Consider the following 17,538-nt stretch of genomic DNA (forward strand, 5'->3'; position numbering starts at 1 on the left):
CCCGGCTAGGCAGTCGCCGGTGCTTCGTCCCTTCTCCGCTTCTTCGTCCTGCTGCTGGTGGTAGTGAAGAAGAGCCAGAGGGGGTCATGGCTGGCGACAAGGGCTCATGCGCCCCTCCTCCTCCTCCTCCTCCGAGCCCCAGATGGGCTAAAGAAACTCCTGGGCGGCTTCCTCAGGCTCTTGCTCCGCTTGGCGGAAAATCTGATGCGGCCCAGCCTTGCCCAGACTCTGCCTCCAGCGGCCCCCAGGTAAATGGAGTTTGAGACCCCTGATATACAGGATACCCAGTGTGTTGTACTAGGGCAGTGGTCCCCAATCTTGGGCCTCCAGATGTTTTTAGACTTCAACTCCCAGAAATCCTGGCCAGTAGAGGTAGTGGTGAAGGCTTCTGGGAGTTGTAGCCCAAGAACATCTGGAGGCCCAAGGTTGGGGACCACTGTACTAGGGGAAACAATGATGGAGGAGGTCTGGGTTCGAATCTCTGCTCAGCCATGGAAGCTCACTGGGAGTGTGGAATTGGTAAAACCACTCCTTAAATATACTTACCTTGAAATCTCTGTTAGGGTGGCTATAAGTTGTTGTTGTTGTTGTTGTTGTTGTTGTTGTTGTTGTTGTTGTTGTTGTTGTTGTTGTTGTTGTTGTTCATTTGATTTATACCCTGCCTATCTGGGCAACTCGTTGGTACAGAACAACCCTATAGATAAGTTACCTAGCAGGAAGTATGAGGTTTTTTGAGGTAAGAGGGGGCGGGGGGGGGAAAGGATCTGTCATACACCACATAATTAACACGAGGGGTTGCCGCTCCTCCAATCGTTACCCTCAGCTGTCCTCCTGTGCTTTGTGCCTGGGGCCACATGAATCCGGGTGCAGGGCTCCTGCACCACAAACCCATTGGGTGGAAAAGGGAATTCTGACGGATGAGGTTTCCGTGACGAGGTGCAGGAGCATCCTCTTCCTTTATATGAGGCTGCACTTGCTCTTTTGAACAGTTCGGAATGCAGCAGAGGATCCCTGTTTCCTTGTGCAATTGGCCACCTCGCTGGGAAACCCACCTGCGTAAATAATCTACACATGCCCACATGTACATACATAAAGAGACACCAGGGTTTCTTTTTAGCACAGTGGTTCTTAGGAAGGGTGTAATCCCTTCTGACGTTAATTACCCATCCCACAACAAGGTTGATCAGTGTGTTGGAGGGCAGGTTTAATCAATGGAACCTAAGACCTCGGGAGGTGATGTGTTCTCCAACTCTGGAGGCCATCAAGAGAAAACCGGCCCAGCCTCAGTCAGATCTGCTTTAGTCTGGATTCCTACATGGAGCAGGGGGTTGGACTGGATGGCCTTAAGAGGCCCCATAGAATCCATAATTCTAGGATTAAGAAAGCAACTTAGCCATGTGAGCCATGAGAAAAAATTTTAAAGCACAGTTGGTAATGCTTTAACTAACTCCTTTTATTTTTCTTTTATTGGGCCGCTAAGATCCCCCTCCCCCCAAAGACTAAGCAATTGAGGGGTTTTTTTAATCCTCCAGAAACTTCACAGAAAAATGGGCAGCTGAAAACAGAAATGTTGAGAATTCATCCTGGCCAAATCTCATAATAATACTGATGTGCTACCAAGTTGATGATAACTGGTTTGTGGAAAGTATAAAGTCCTTGGGAGGGGTTTACCAACTCTTCCTTCTGGTAGTGCTCTGGGACAGGGCAACCTGCTACATGGGTGAAAAAGCATGTAACCCCATCATCCTCACACACTCCAGGTGATCTCACCTGTCCTCTCCCCCAGGAGGCACAGTCGGGATTTGAACTCTTGGCCCTCACGCGCTCCAACCCACTGAGCTACTCCAGGTTCCTCAATCCAAGGTGAGTCTCAACTAGAGCCAGCCTCCTGAAATCAGTGTCTTACACAGGATGTGACTAAGAAATCCCATTTGTTTTAATGGGTCTCTTCTGTTGGATTTAGCCTTTTGAATCAAATGCCCATTTTGGCTTTGGCCCTTTTCTTTGGCAGACAATCCTTCTGGAGCTTTCCATGACGTTTGAATGGAATCCATGGCCAAGAAGAACCAAACTCCTCCCTGCCCTACATGAGAAGAAGTGGCCAAGTTCTTTATTCGTTCCTGATGGCCTTGCAAACCGTTGTTGAAGCAAAGGCATTGCAGGCTGTCCCGAGAGTGCCCTTAGCTTGCCACCCCCCCCCTCGGCCGATCTCCACAGACAGGTCAAGTCGCATCAGTGCTCCAGAATTTCCAAGAGCGGTCTTCTCCAAGCCAACCCACAGAGGTTGAGGAGGAGCATTGGGTGGGATCCTGTCCCTGCAAAACCACTTCAATGCAACCATCTCTCCCTGAAACAGAAAGAAGTACTTCTGGAGAACACAATCGAGAGCCTTGATTCTAATGTTTCTGGAGTGTCCAATAGAGAAGTCCCATGGAGGAGGAAAGACAATAATCATCACCAGGCGCATCCACAATGTCAGACATATGGAAATGGGTGACACACATTTCACTCAACATTTCAGTCCTTTTTTTGCATGTCTGACGAAGTGGGCATGTCCATGAAAGCTCACATTAAAATATAACCGTTAGTCTTTAAGGTGCCACCACGGTTTTGTCTTGTTTTGTATTAGTTCCTTTGGATTTTGTATTAGTTCCTTTGGATTTTGCCCGCACAGACCCACACGGCTGCCCCTTCCGAAATTGCTGAGTGAACAGGAAGGGGGGCGCGGCACTTCCATCCTTTGCACAACCAGCTCCTGCAAAGGAAATTCGGTGTCCTCAAATATTGAAAAGGATCCTGGGAACAGGAGTCAAAAAGCCAAGCGGAGCAAAAACAAAATAAACCGCGTGGAGGCTGCCTTTTGCTTGAAACAGATTGACTTGCATGGTTCAAAGCCGTGGACGGAGGAAGCAAAACCACCTTATACACCAATTGGGGACATCTGAGAAGATGTGGGTGATGGACTGGTGTCCAAAGGAGAAATTCTGAAGCATCTGGAGGAAAAAGCTAACATGACACTCCATCCAGCGGCGGGCAATGACCTTATATTCCTGCTGGCCATTGGCCAGCCTCAAACTATAAAACTGCAGCCAAGGACTGGATTTCTCTTCTTTTAAGGACAAACAAACCCTGGAGTCTTAATTGCATTTTAATAGAAACGGCGAACATTGTTTTTACTGTTTATGATTGTATGCCTTTGTAATTGACTGTTGTTCTTAACTCTCTTCTAAGCTACCTGAGGTCCCAGGTCTGCGGAAAAGGCACCAGATTCCAGAAATAAATATTAAACGTAATCTCTAGACACTAGGGAGCTAACGGATGAGAGGGAGGAGGTTCTACTAAAGCTCTCTATCTCTTCTGTTCCAGAGGCAAGCCTGAGGTTTGGGTAATATATAATGAATAGTTTTGTGTGCCATCAAATCAGTTGACCTAGGGTGACCTTTTTCAGGGTTTTCCAGGTGGAGGAGACTCAGGTGTGGTTTCCCATCCCCTTCTTCTGGGGAGAGCCCTGGGACTGTCTGTAACTTTTGTGTCTGGACATAGATGGTTGGTAGTGTTTGATTTCATCATCCTGCCTTCTGATGCCTGAGCTGGGAAAATGCTGCCCCAGAATGTCTTGTAAGCCCTTAGCAGAATAGGCCATGAATGGGCTGCTTCATTTATAACGGTGAAAATGCAAAACCTAAAAGCATTCTGGGCTAAAACTTGCACATCACGTCAGCCAGTATGGCCACCATGGATTTCGGGAGCTGCTCTCTGGGGAAATAACTTTTCCAAGCCCTGCTCTTTCCTCTATAGACGGATGAATTAATGGATACAAACTCCACACCTTGTGGGTCCTCCAAATTCGGCAGGTGGGAAAGGGTAGAAATTATAGGCCTGACCAGAATCAAATGCTGTAATGAGCAACCATGTCTGTCAGGTGTGCTGGGAATGAGTCAGGGTGACTCAGCAGAAGATGATGCAACCCAAGATGATGTAACCCAAGATGAAGTAATGGAGTGATGTAATCTGAAATGTGATTGGTTATGTAAATGTATATATGTAGACTTGTACAGTCAGTATTATCTTCACTTGGTTGGAGATCACATATGCCTGCAATGCTGCTGCTGTAAATACACTTTGCTGCACGAAATGCTGCCGGATTGCGTGTGTTTATTGCTGGACTGCCTAGACCGCCATATACTCTGCTGAAACCGCTGAAAAACGTAATTCCGCGAGGAAAACCCCGACACGATGCTTTCATTGATCTGCTGACCTTCCCCAGGGTTTTGTTTTTTTCAATCAACCAAACACTTATTGAAACAATTTAAAAAAGCGAGAAAGACGCAATCTCTGTTTCCAAATTTGTGGCTTTTATTGGTTTTCCAATAAGACCACATTTTCTTTCCTTAATTTCAAGTTTCAGCTCATTTTAATATAAGATTTATTTAAGGTATCCCAAGAGGCTTAAGGTGTGACGCATGCTGGATGCCCAGAGGAAGGCAAAAAACCTCCAGGGTCTCCCAGCCAATCAGCCCTGGAGGAAAATCCCTTCCCGACCCCAAAGTGGCGATCAACGCTACCCTGGGCATGCCAGCAAGGGCCACGGGGAAGCAGACACCTTTCTCCCACCTTCTACTCAGCAATTTCATTGGTGCTGTAACTACAGCGGTCAGCAGGCATATAGGTCCAACAATCATGACAATCAGCTGAAAAGCTTTCCCTGTTTGACTGTCCAAATGTTTGATGTTCTGCAATATTGATGTAGTATTATTTCACATGATCCCCTTCCTGCCCTGTGTACGTGCATGACTGTGGCTCAATGTTGCAATGAAAATTCGATTTGTAGCCAATGCGAAACTGCAAAGGGTGTCCACCTGTACAAACGAATGTGTGGTTAATGAGCTTTTCAGAGTAGAACACGATTATTTCTGCTCGGTCAACGAAAGCCGCTTGTGGTTATATGTGTGTTGATGCTGAAGCATTGACGAACGGCATGCTTCACATTGATCGCCACATAACCCAAGCACGTGTCTGCTCAATTCTAAACCTTACCCTAACCCCAAAGATAATTTAAACCTTCACTGAGCCCCAAACCCCAAATTTAAATCCAAATCCCACTTTAAACCCATCCCAAACCTGAACCTTGCTCCCGACAACCTTGATTTCACACCTTATGGTTTCCACTTCTTCCCACTGGCAAAGCATGACTTGGAAACCAGTGGTGATGCAAAATGAGAAGGCAGAGAAAGCAACAGTGAGACAAAGGGATAAAAGATAGTAACTCAGAATACCACCTGGATGAACGGAGAAACAGGTTTTATGCTGGAAGAAGTTGAATGCAATGAAGACAGAGGTTATTGTAGGGGGGCAAATAAGTCACTTGAAAGAGGAAACTGCAGCTGTTTTAGCTTTTTGTTTTTTAAAAAGAAATGCCGCTGTATGTTATTAAGTCTTGAGTCAACAGGGAAGACCCTTTAGCTGACCCTCGTAATTATGTGTGCAGCGTAAAAACCATGTAAGCAAATACCCAACTCCTATTATTTCATTTTTGGCTACAAGCCACATTTGGTATATTCTAATATCTTTTGTCCAAGCAGTCAGGCTTCTTGATTTCTGAAGTATGTTATGTTACGAAGTGTATTACTTCCTGATTTCTGGAGTACGACATGTTTTTTAATTTAGAAAGGGTAGATGTTTCATGTTTATAATTAGTGATCATTTTGAGTACAGTCCTTATTTTCCTGGTTAGTGCCCGAGTATGTTTCAATTACAACATTAGTTGAAATGATTCCACAGTCAAATTTGTGTGATGCCTGCTGGATGCCCAGGGGAAGGCGAAAAACCTCCAGGACCTCGGGCCAATTGGCCCTGGAGGAAAATTCCTTCCCGACCCTTTCAACATTTCCACATTTGGGTCGACCTCTTCCACATCTGAGTTGACATCTCCTTGTGTTTCAGCAGCTTCTCCCTCCAGGTTTTTCTTCCTTCTTTTTTAGCATTTCTTGCTGATTGGTTCTCCTTCGGTCTGAAGACCTCTGCGATTGATTTGCAAAAGGCCCAGCTCTGACTGAAGCTGGACTGAATCTTCTTTCCCTTGTGATTGTTTCTGAACTGAAACCTTACAACAGATACTGTGGATTTTCAGAGATGCTCTCCATGCAATTAGGAACGGCTCGCATCCAGGTCGTCTTGTGGGTGAATGTGACATTACCGGTGAACATCCTTCCTATAAATTATCACCTTTCCTCTTCCTCTCCTGCAGCCATCTACTCTTCTGTCTCTCATCACGAAGATCCCGCTCAGGAAAACAAACTCCTCTTCAGATATCCTGGGGGTTGGGCTCCTTTGGGTGCACAACGAAAGCCCCTGAGACTGTCTTTTGCGACGTTGCTTTACAGGCGACTCTGGAGGACGACATCTGGGGCAGGAGGGCAAATTTAGTTATGCCGTGCTTTTACCTCTTCCAAAGGGAGATTCCAAAGGCACCCTCATTGCCACATCTTTGGAATTCATGGAAATTACTTACCCAGCGTTGGTCTCTTTCAAGATAATATCTGGAACATGATTGACACACCTTTAGGAACTTGTTGCGAAGGGCCAGTGTCATGAGGTTCATTTCACGATTGTGCAGTTCAGGGCATTCTTGCTAAATGATTGGTATTCCTGATACTTTCCGGGACAGTTTCAGCTTGCTCTAATACCATACCAAGAAGCTTTCGGGTATAGTGGTACTTAAGAAGTCTCCACTTGCGAACGTCATGAGTTACAAACGTCTCCACTTGCGAACGATTTGAGTTACAAATGTCTCCACTTGTGAACGATTCCAGTTGTGAACGTCTCCACTTGTGAACGATTTGAGTTATGAATGTCTCAACTTGCGAACAATTCAAGTTACGAATATCTGAACTTGTGTACAGTTTGAGTTACAAACATCTCCACTTGCGAACAATTGCAGTTGCGAACGTCTGCACTTACAAACGATTGCAGTTGCGAACGTCTCCACTTGCAAATGATTGGACTTACCAATGTCTTCACATACAAACGATTCAAGTTATGAACGTCTCCACTTGCGAACGATTGGAATTATAAACGTCTCCACTTGCCAACGATTGCAGTTGCGAATGCCTCCACTTGAGAACAATTAGTTACGAATGTCTCCACTTGCAAATGATTCCAGTTACGACCATCCCCTTTTGCGAACGATTGGAGTTACGAATGTCTCCACTTGTGAACAATTAGAATTATGAATGTCTCCACTTGTGAACGATTCAAGTTACAAATGTCCCCGGTCACAAAAAGTTGCTTCGACCTGCAAATGGAGCCTTGACTTACGAACATTTTTTTGAAAAAACTCTTTCCTGCCCTTTTTTTTTAAACCTAAGTTCAGTGTAGGTCAAAAGAAGAAAAAAATTAAAAAATATTCTCCACCTAGTGGTAGAGTACGGATTAACCGGCTTTGCATTACTTCCTACGGGAACTAATGCCTCTACCTATGAACAGCGCCTCGACATATGAATGAAAAACAGCCTGAATGGATTAAATGATTTCCAGTGCATTCCTATGGAAAAGGTTGCCTTGACTTATAAACTTTTCGACGTACGAACACCGTTCCAATATGGATTAAGTTCATAAGTCGAGGTACCACTGTATCATCTGCCTACGTTCATTTGATGTCACGAAGCATCACACACACTTGCTGGAAAGCACAGCAGCTGGAAGAAGGGATACAGGTAGCCCTTCGAATGAAGAAATAGCATAAAGGTAAAAAAGTTCCCCTTGACCTTTAGTCCAGTCGTGTCTGACTCTAGGGGGCGGTGCTCATCCCCATCTCCAAGCCGTAGAGCCAGCGTTTGTCCATAGACCATTTCCATAGTCACATGGCCAGCGCGACTAGGCATGGAACGTCGTGACCTTCCCACCAAGGTGGTCCCTATTTATCGACTCACATTTTTGCATACTTTCGAATGGCTAGGTTGGCAGCAGCTGGAACAAGCGACGGGAGCGCCCTCTTTCGCGTGGATTCAATCTTATGATGGTGGGTCTTCTGACCTTGCAGCACAGAGGCTTCTGCAGTTTAACCTGCAGCACCACCACATCTCTAAATGAAGAAACACTCACCTCAACAACACAGTCAATATTCAGGAAAAATGGGTCAATTGAATGCACAAGTATACAACTGTAGGACCGTCTTCAATATACTTGAGACTTGCTGTGTTTGAATTATGGAACCTGGAGACTTTTCAGAAATGAAACTTTTAGAAAGACATCTGTTCTTTGCCTGGGTGCTCTATAAATATCTGTAGGACTCCTGAAGCAGTCAGGCTTCCTGATCAGGATCTGACACCTAAAGATACTCACCTATATATCAGATTCCTGTGGGTTAAAGAATACTCACCTGTGTAGCACTATAAATCTTACTCCAGAACAAAGTCAGTTCAACTAAGCCACCTGCAGGCACCACTAAAGGAGAGGCTGATCCTGCATCTTGAAGCAGTGCTCCCCAAAGTGAGAAAAAACATCCAATTGTAGTGTCATTCATAAATCTTAAAGAATACCAGAGGTTCTCCTTGGCGCACGTTCATTGCACACCCAACACGTTCCAGATGTAGAACTGAATAGATCCATTGTTGCCTTTCACCAGGCAAAGCCAGAAAAGAAAACAATGATCCAGAAATAAGAGGACTAATAAGATCTCTGAGGGAAATCTGTGAACATCTTTCCTGTAAATGATTACCTTTCCTCTTTCTCTCCTGCAGCAATCCAGTATTCTGTCTCTCATCTTCCTCTGTAAACCCTACAATGAAACTAGGGAGAAATGCGAGACTTTTCCACGCTGCATCTCTCAGGTTACTCGGCCTAAAGGAGGATGACACCGAAATGAAGATCCCGCTCAGGAAAACAAACTCCTCTTCAAATATCCTGGGGGTGGGACTCCAATAGAATGCACGTCCCCGAGCCGCTAGGAAATAGTGACCAGGCCGTGATCTCTTTCGCCATGCATGTGGGAAGAAGGTTGTCAAGCAAATCTAACAGAAAAACTCTTGATTTTCGAAGGGCGGACTTCCCTCCGATAAGAAAACTACATAGAAAAAAAGTGGAAAGGGAAGGTAAAAAGAATCCAATCCCTCCAGAGTGCATGGAGCCTGTATAAAATAAAGATAGCAGAGGCCCAAGGAAGTGTTTACCACAAAGACAGAAGGGCTCAACTAAGTCCAAGGGGGTGCCAGCACGGTAAACCAGCAGAATTAGAGAGGCTTTGAAGGGCAAGGAGGGGTCCTTCCGTAAATGGAAATCCTTCCCAAATTGGGGGGGGGGGGGACAAAACTCTGGCAAAAGAAATGTAAGAAGATGAGACAGAAGACAAATAAAGACTTTAAGGGACATATGGCCAGCAATATAAAGGGGAATGATAAAAGCTTCTTTAAATAGGAAATCTGCCAGAGAAGCAGCTGGCCCTCAGAATGATGATGGGGTAGAGGGGGACTTGGAGATGGCAGAGAAATTAAATGAGTTCTTCACATCTGACTTCATGACAGAAGACCCTGGGCAGATTCCGCCGCTTGAACGGACCCTCCTGACTAATTAATTAAATCAAACATAGGATAAAAGAGGATGTCTTAGACCTAATCGATAAATTGAAGATCAATAAGACCTAGAGATCAATAAGATAAATTGAAGATCAATAAGACACTGATTAGTTCAAAATTGGGAAAGGAGTACGACAAGGCTGTATATTGTCCCCCTGCTCATTTAATTTATATGCACAATACATCATGCGAAAAGCCGGACTGGAGGAATCCCAAGCCGGAATTAAGATTGCCGGAAGAAATATCAACAACCTCAGATATGCAGATGATACCACTCTGATGGACGAAAGTGAGGAGGAATTAAGGAACCTTGTAATGAGGGTGAAAGAGGAGAGTGCAAAAAATGGTCTGAAGTTCAACATAAAAAAAACTAAGATCATGGCCACTGGTCCCATCACGTCCTGGCGAATAGAAGGGGAAGATATGGAGGTAGTGAGAGATTTTACTTTCTTGGGCTCCATGATCACTGCAGATGGTGACAGCAGCGGAACGCCTACTTCCACCAAGATCTACCCGTGTCACTCATGCGAACCAGGAGGTGAGGCTGAGGAGCCTAACGCCGAGGGAGGCACGGAAGGAAAAGACAAAAATCAGGCCTTCTCAGCGGTGGCTCCTCACCTCTTGAACAATCTACCTCCTGAGATTTGTGGGTCTCCCTCGCTGGGTATCTTTAAGAAGCAATTAAAGACATGGATGTTTCAGCAGGCCTTTCCAACACATACTTCCTGACCCCCCTCTTTCCTCTCTTTCTGTTTCGTGTATCGTGTAATGTAATGTAGTGTTTTTATCATTCAGAACTGTCTATTTACACTTTTATTGTATTGTTTTTATGGTTGTTAGCCGCCTAGAGTGGTCCTCACCGACCAGATAGGCAGGGAATTAAATAAATAAATAAATAAATAAATAAATAAATAAATAAATAAATAAATAAATAAATAAATAAATAAATAAATAAACAAACAAACAAACAAACAAACAAATAAATAAATAAATAAATAAATAAAAGACGCCTTCTTGTTGGGAGGAAAGCGATGACAAACCTCGACAGCATCTTAAAAAGCAGAGACATCACCTTGCCAGCAAAAGTCCAAATAATCAAAGCTATAGTTTTTCCTGTAGTGATGTACGGAAGTGAGAGCTAGACCATAAAGAAAGCTGACCGCTGAAGAATTTATGCTTTTGAATTGTGGTGCCTGAGGAGACTCTTGAGAGTCCCCTGGACTGCAAGGAGAACAAACCTATCAATCCTAAAGGAAATCAAGCCTGAGTGCTCACCGGAAAAGACCCTGATGTTAGGAAAGTGTGAGGGCAAGAGGAGAAGGGGACGACAGAGGATGAGATGGTTGGACAGTGTCATTGAAGCGACCAACATGAGTTTGGCCCAGCTCCGGGAGGCAGTGGAAGACAGGACGGCCTGGCGTGCTCTGGTCCATTGGGGTCACGAAGAGTTGGACATGACTAAACAACAACAAAGACCTAGATGGCATCCAGCCAAGGGTTATGAAGGAACTGAGAAATGAAGTTGCTGATCTCTTAACTAAAATATAGAACTTGCCCCTTAAAACAGCTACAGGGCCAGAGGAAAGCACATGTCACGCCAATCTTTTAAAAGAGAAGAACTGAGGGGGAACCCAGGAAATTACAGGCCAGTTAGTCTAATGTCTGTTCCAAGGAAGATGGTGGAAAGTCTCATCCAAGACAAAATCTTAAAACACATAGAAGAACAAGCCTTGCTGAGGGAAAATCAGCATGGCTTCTGTAAGAGTAAGTCTTGCCTCACAAACCTTTTAGAATTATTTGAATAGGTGAAGAGGCATGTGGATGCGGCTGAACCAGTGGATATGGTCTATGTGGATTTTTAGAAGGCCTTTGACACGGTCCCTCACAAAAGGTTGCTGAGAAAAATCCACAGTCAGGGGATAGGGGACAGGTCCTCTTATGGATTTAGAATTGGTTGAGAATCAGAAACAGAATAGGTGTCAATGGGCAATTTTCATAACAGAGAGAGGTGAAGAGTGGTCTGCCCCAGGGATCTGTGAAACTTTTCATAAATGATCTGGAGACAGGGATAAGCAGTGGGGAGGCCAGGTTTGCAGATGACACTAACCTTTTCTGGGTGGTGAAGGCCAGAAGGGATTGTGAAGAGCTCCAGGAGGATCTCTCCAGACTGGGAGAATGAGCGGCAAAATAAGAAATGTGTTTTAAAGGAAGAAAATGTAAAGTAGTGCGTATTGGGGCAAAAAATTAAAACATTATTTATCAGCTAATGGGTTCTGAGCTGATCATGACATATCAGGAAATAGATCTTGCTGTGCTGGTGGGCGGCTCAATGAAAGTGTCAAACTAGTGTATGGTGGCAGTAAAGATCATGCTAAGTATGATTTCAAATGGGGATTGAAAATTGAAAGACATTGTGGAACTGGAAAAGGTGCAGAAGAGAGGGACTAAAAGGATGATTGTGCTCGCTTCGGCAGCACATATACTAAAATTGGAACGATACAGAGAAGATTAGCATGGCCCCTGCGCAAGGATAACACGCAAATTCGTGAAGCGTTCCATATTTTTTCATGGATTGCTGCCTTGTCGTGGTGAAGGGGCTTGAGTGACTCAGAAAAGCTATGGGCTATGCCGTGCAGGGACACCCAAGACGGACAGGACATAGTGGAGAGTTCCGACTAAACGCAATCCACCTGGAGTAGGAAATGGCAAGCCACTCCAGTATCTTTGCCAGGAACGCCCCATGATCAGAAACAAAAGGCTAAAAGATATGACGCTGGAAGATGGGCCCCTCAGGTCGGAAGGCGTCCAACATGCTACTGAGGAAGAGTGGAGGACAAGTACAAGTAGCTCCAGAGCTAATGAAGTGGTTGGGCCAAAGCCGAAAGGACGCTCAGCTGTGGACGTGCCTGGAAGTGAAAGGAAAGTCCAATGCTGTAAAGAAAAATACTGCATAGGAACCTGGAATGTAAGATCTATGAACCTTGGGAAGCTGGAGGTGGTCAAACAGGAGATGGCAAGAATAAACATCGACATCCTGGGCATCAGTGAACTAAAATGGACAGGAATGGGCGAATTCAGCTCAGATGATTATCATATCTACTACTGTGGGCAAGAATCCCGTAGAAGGAATGGAGTAGCCCTCATAGTCAACAAAAGAGTGGGAAAAGCTGTAATGGGATACACTCTCAAAAATGATAGAATGATGTCAATACGAATCCAAGGCAGACCATTCAACATCACAATAATCCAAGTTTATGCACCAACCAGCATTGCTGAGGAGACTGAAATTGAACAATTCTATGAAGATTTACAACACCTTCTAGAACTGACACCAAAGAAAGATGTTCTTCTCATTCTAGGGGACTGGAATGCTAAAGTAGGGAGCCAAGAGATAAAAGGAACAACAGGGAAGTTTGGCCTTGGAGTTCAGAACGAAGCAGGACAAAGGCTAATAGAGTTTTGTCAAGAGAATAACTGGTCATCACAAACACTCTTTTCCAACAACACAAGAGGCGACTCTATACACGGAAATCACCAGATGGGCAATATCGAAATCAGATTGATTATATTTTCTGCAGCCAAAGATGGAGAAGCTCTATACAGTCAGTAAAAACAAGACCTGGAGCTGACTGCGGTTCTGATCATCAGCTTCTCATAGCAAAATTCAAGCTTAGACTGAAGAGAGTAGGAAAAACCACTGGGCCACTCAGGTATAATCTAAACCAAATCCCTTATGAATACACAGTGGAAGTAAAGAACAGATTTAAGGAACTAGATTTGGTGGACAGAGTGCCTGAAGAACTTTGGATAGAGGCTCGTAACATTGTCCAGGAGGCAGCAACGAAAACCATCCCAAAGAAAAGGAAATGCAAGAAAGCAAAGTGGCTGTCCAACGAGGCCTTAGAAATAGCAGAGAGGAGAAGGGAAGCAAAATGCAAGGGAGATAGGGAAAGTTACAGAAAATTGAATGCAGACTTCCAAAGAATAGCAAGGAGAGACAAGAGGGCCTTCTTAAATGAACAATGCAAAGAAATAGAGGAAGATAACAGAAAAGGAAAGACCAGAGATCTGTTCAGGAAAATTGGAGATATTAGAGGAACATTTTGCGCAAAGATGAACATGATAAAAGACAAAAATGGGAGGGACCTAACAGAAGCAGAAGACGTCAAGAAGAGGTGGCAAGAGTACACAGAGGATTATATCAGAAAGATTTGGATATCCCGGACAACCCAGACAATGTAGTTGCTGACCTTGAGCCAGACATCCTGGAGAGCGAAGTCAAGTGGGCCTTAGAAAGCCTGGCTAACAACAAGGCCAGTGGAGGTGATGGCATTCCAGTTGAACTATTTAAAATCTTGAAAGATAATGCTGTTAAGGTGCTACATTCAATATGCCAGCAAGTTTGGAAAACTCAACAGTGGCCAGAGGATTGGAAAAGATCAGTCTACATCCCAATCCCAAAGAAAGGCAGTGCCAAAGAATGCTCCAACTACCGTACAATTGCACTCATTTCGCACGCTAGCAAGGTTATGCTCAAAATCCTGCAAGGTAGGCTTCAGCAGTATGTGGACCGAGAACTCCCAGAAGTACAAGCTGGATTCCGAAGAGGCAGAGGAACTCGAGACCAAATTGCTAACGTGCGCTGTATTATGGAGAAAGCCAGAGAGTTCCAGAAAAGTATCTACTTCTGCTTCATTGACTATGCGAAAGCCTTTGACTGTGTGGACCACAGCAAACTATGGCAAGTTCTTAAAGAAATGGGAGTGCCTGACCACTTTATCTGTCTCCTGAGAAACCTATATGTGGGACAGGAAGCAACAGTCAGAACTGGTCATGGAACAACTGAGTGGTTCAAAATTGGGAAAGGAGTACGGCAAGGCTGTATATTGTCCCCCAGCTTATTTAACTTATATGCAGAATACATCATGCGGAAGGCTGGACTGGAAGAAACCCAAGCCGGAATTAAGATTGCCGGAAGAAATATCAACAACCTCCGATATGCAGATGATACCACTCTGATGGCAGAAAGTGAGAAGGAATTAAAGAACCTTGTAATGAGAGTGAAAGAGGAGAGTGCAAAAAATGGTCTGAAACTCAACATCAAAAAAAACTAAGATCATGGCCACTGGTTCCATCACCTCCTGGGAAATAGAAGGGGAAGATATGGAGGCGGTGTCAAATTTTATCTTCCTGGGCTCCATGATCACTGCAGATGGAGACAGCAGCCCTGAAATTAAAAGACGCCTGCTTCTTGGGAGAAAAGCGATGACAAATCTTGACAGCATCTTGAAAAGCAGAGACATCACCTTGCCAACAAAAGTCCAAATAGTCAAAGCTATGGTTTTTCCTGTCGTGATGTATGGAAGTGAGAGCTGGACCATAAAGAAAGCAGACCGCCGAAGAATTGATGCCTTTGAATTGTGGTGCTGGAGGAGGCTCTTGAGAATCCCCTGGACTGCAAGGAGAACAAACCTATCAATTCTAAAGGAAATCAACCCTGAGTGCTCACTGGAAGGACAGATCCTGAAGCTGAGGCTCCAGTACTTTGGCCATCTCATGAGAAGAAAAGAGTCCTTGGAAAAAACCTTGATGTTAGGAAGGTGTGATGGCAAGAGGAGAAGGGGACGACCGAGGATGAGATGGCTGGACAGTATCTGCGAAGCAACCAACATGAACCTGACACAACTCCGGGAGGCAGTAGAAGACAGGAGGGCCTGGCGTGCTCTGGTCCATGGGGTCACGAAGAGTCGGACACGACTAAATGACTAAACACACACACAAAAGGATGATTGGACTGGGGCACCTACCTTATGAGGAAAGGCTATAGTGTTTGGGGCTCTTTAGTCGAGAGAAAAGCCACTTGAGGGGGACATGACTGAAACATACAGTATAAAGTTATGCAGGCGATGGATAAAGTGAATAGAGGGAAGCTCTTTTCCCTCTCAGACAATACCAGAACCAGGGGACATCCACTCCAATGGAACTTGGGATAGTGAGAAAAGACAAAAGATAATATTTCTTTACCCAGCGTGTTGTTAGTCTGTGGACCTCCTTGCCACAGGATGTGGTGATAGCACCTTTCCAAGATGTCTTTAATAGGGGATTGGATGGCACCTACCTTAAAAGGAAGGTACCTCTAAATGGCAGATGCAGGGGAAAAGGAAACCAGAGACAGGGATCTCGTTGTCTCATGGACTCCCAGAGGCATCTGGTGAGGCCCCTGTGAGCTACAGGAAGCTGGACGAGACGGGCTCTTGGCCTGATCCGGCAGGGCTCTTCTTATGTTCTTATTATTTTCAGGGTCACAAGTGGTCAAATATTTGCTGACAGGACGTGTTCTCCTTGTTGAAGACTTGATCTTTTATTGCTTTATCAAAGCTTTTACTTGAAAGCTAAACCTGTGAAGTTCTTTGAGCTAATTCAGTCTGTTTGACTGGGATTGATCATCTTTTTCTACTTACAGTATGTTTTTCAGTAATATATTTGACCTCCTCAACATAGGACAAAAATTATTTGCATTTATTTTTCATTTTAGATGATAGGTTGCATTTTTTTTGTTTAAATGATCTGGTTGATGGCAAAACAGGCAAGGGGAAGCCTGAATGTTTCTCAGGAATGAAAAAGAGGTTGTGATGCCAAAATATTTTGAAGCCACCGGGTTAAGAGGTGGGGCAAGGCCTTGGTTGATCCCATTCTGATCTCTCAAGAACCATGAAACCGTTCCCTCCCTCTCAGCGAGGCCTCCCTCACGGTTGCCGTAGAAAACAGAAGTAATTCAGAAGAAAGCTCTGAGCATCTCAGAAGAAATGTGGGATATAAAGATAACAAGTAAACAAACACATACTGATCATGTAAAGTTAAGTACGGATGTGCCTCAGAATCGCTCCTATCCTGCACTTGTACAGTTAAGGCCATCTGTGTCAGACAGAATAAAGGTCACCTCTTCACTCATGGCCTCATGGACAGAAGAAACTGAGGAACTGGTTGCTATTACAAAAAGTCTTGGAAAACTAAAAATCACAACTGCCCAGTGATACTTGACTCTTTTCAGCCTGTTATGCCTGACTCTGTGGCCAGGGCGATTGATCGCTGCCGTGCCACCACCTCCTCTTTGGACCCTTGCCCGGCCTGGCTAATCAAAGCAGCCAGGCCTTTAACAACAGAATGGGCCATGGCAATAATTCATGGGTCTCTCCTGAAAGACACACTCATTAGGCCCATTAAGAAGAAACCTAGTTTGGCGGTGGATGAAATTGGCAATTATAGACCCGTCGCCAACGTTTCTTTCTTAAGCAAGGTGGTTGAGAGGGTGGTGGCCGATCAGCTTCAAGCGCTCCTGGACGAAACACATGTCCTGGATTCATTTCAGTCGGGCTTCAGGCCGCGCCATGGTACAGAAACGGCATTGGTCACCCTGTGTGATGACCTACTGAGGGAGGCCGACAGGGGCAAAGTGTCTCTGCTGGTCCTCCTCGACATCTCAGCCGCCTTTGATACCATTGACCACGGTATCCTTGTGGGGAGGCTCTCCGAGTTGGGAATAGGTGGCCTGGCATTGGCCTGGCTTCGTTTCTTCTTGGAGGACCGTCCCCAGAGATTGCAGCTTGGGGAGAGTGTCTCGGCCCCATGGAGCCTCAATTGTGGGGTTCCACAGGGATCGATTATCTCCCCAATGCTGTTTAATATCGTCATGAGGCCGCTGGGTGGGGTCATCAGGGGATGTGGGGCATCATGTCATCAGTATGCGGATGACACCCAGCTCTACATCTCCTTTTTGCCAATTGCAGGAGATGCCGTTTTGTGCCTTCAGCGCTGCCTGGAGGCCGTACTGAAATGGATGCAGGAGAACGGGCTGAGGCTGAACCCAGACAAGACAGAGGTACTGAGGGTGGGGGCGGGCACAGTTGGGGATTTGGGAAACTCCCTCTCTTTTGGGAGGGGGACTCTGCCCGCCAAGGATGGGGTC

At 45.1% G+C, this 17,538-nt stretch overlaps 1 non-coding gene across 1 annotated transcript; it reads left to right on the forward strand.

Moving 5' to 3' along the window:
- Positions 1 to 12,030: 12,030 nt before the first annotated feature.
- On the forward strand, positions 12,031 to 12,137 carry LOC144587681 (U6 spliceosomal RNA). Its single transcript, XR_013542840.1, has one exon. It is a non-coding gene; the product is annotated as a U6 spliceosomal RNA (small nuclear RNA).
- The last annotated feature ends 5,401 nt before the right edge of the window (positions 12,138 to 17,538 follow it).

Source organism: Pogona vitticeps, chromosome 2, assembly GCF_051106095.1.
Source record: "Pogona vitticeps strain Pit_001003342236 chromosome 2, PviZW2.1, whole genome shotgun sequence".
Classification (NCBI taxonomy): Eukaryota; Metazoa; Chordata; class Lepidosauria; order Squamata; family Agamidae; genus Pogona; species Pogona vitticeps.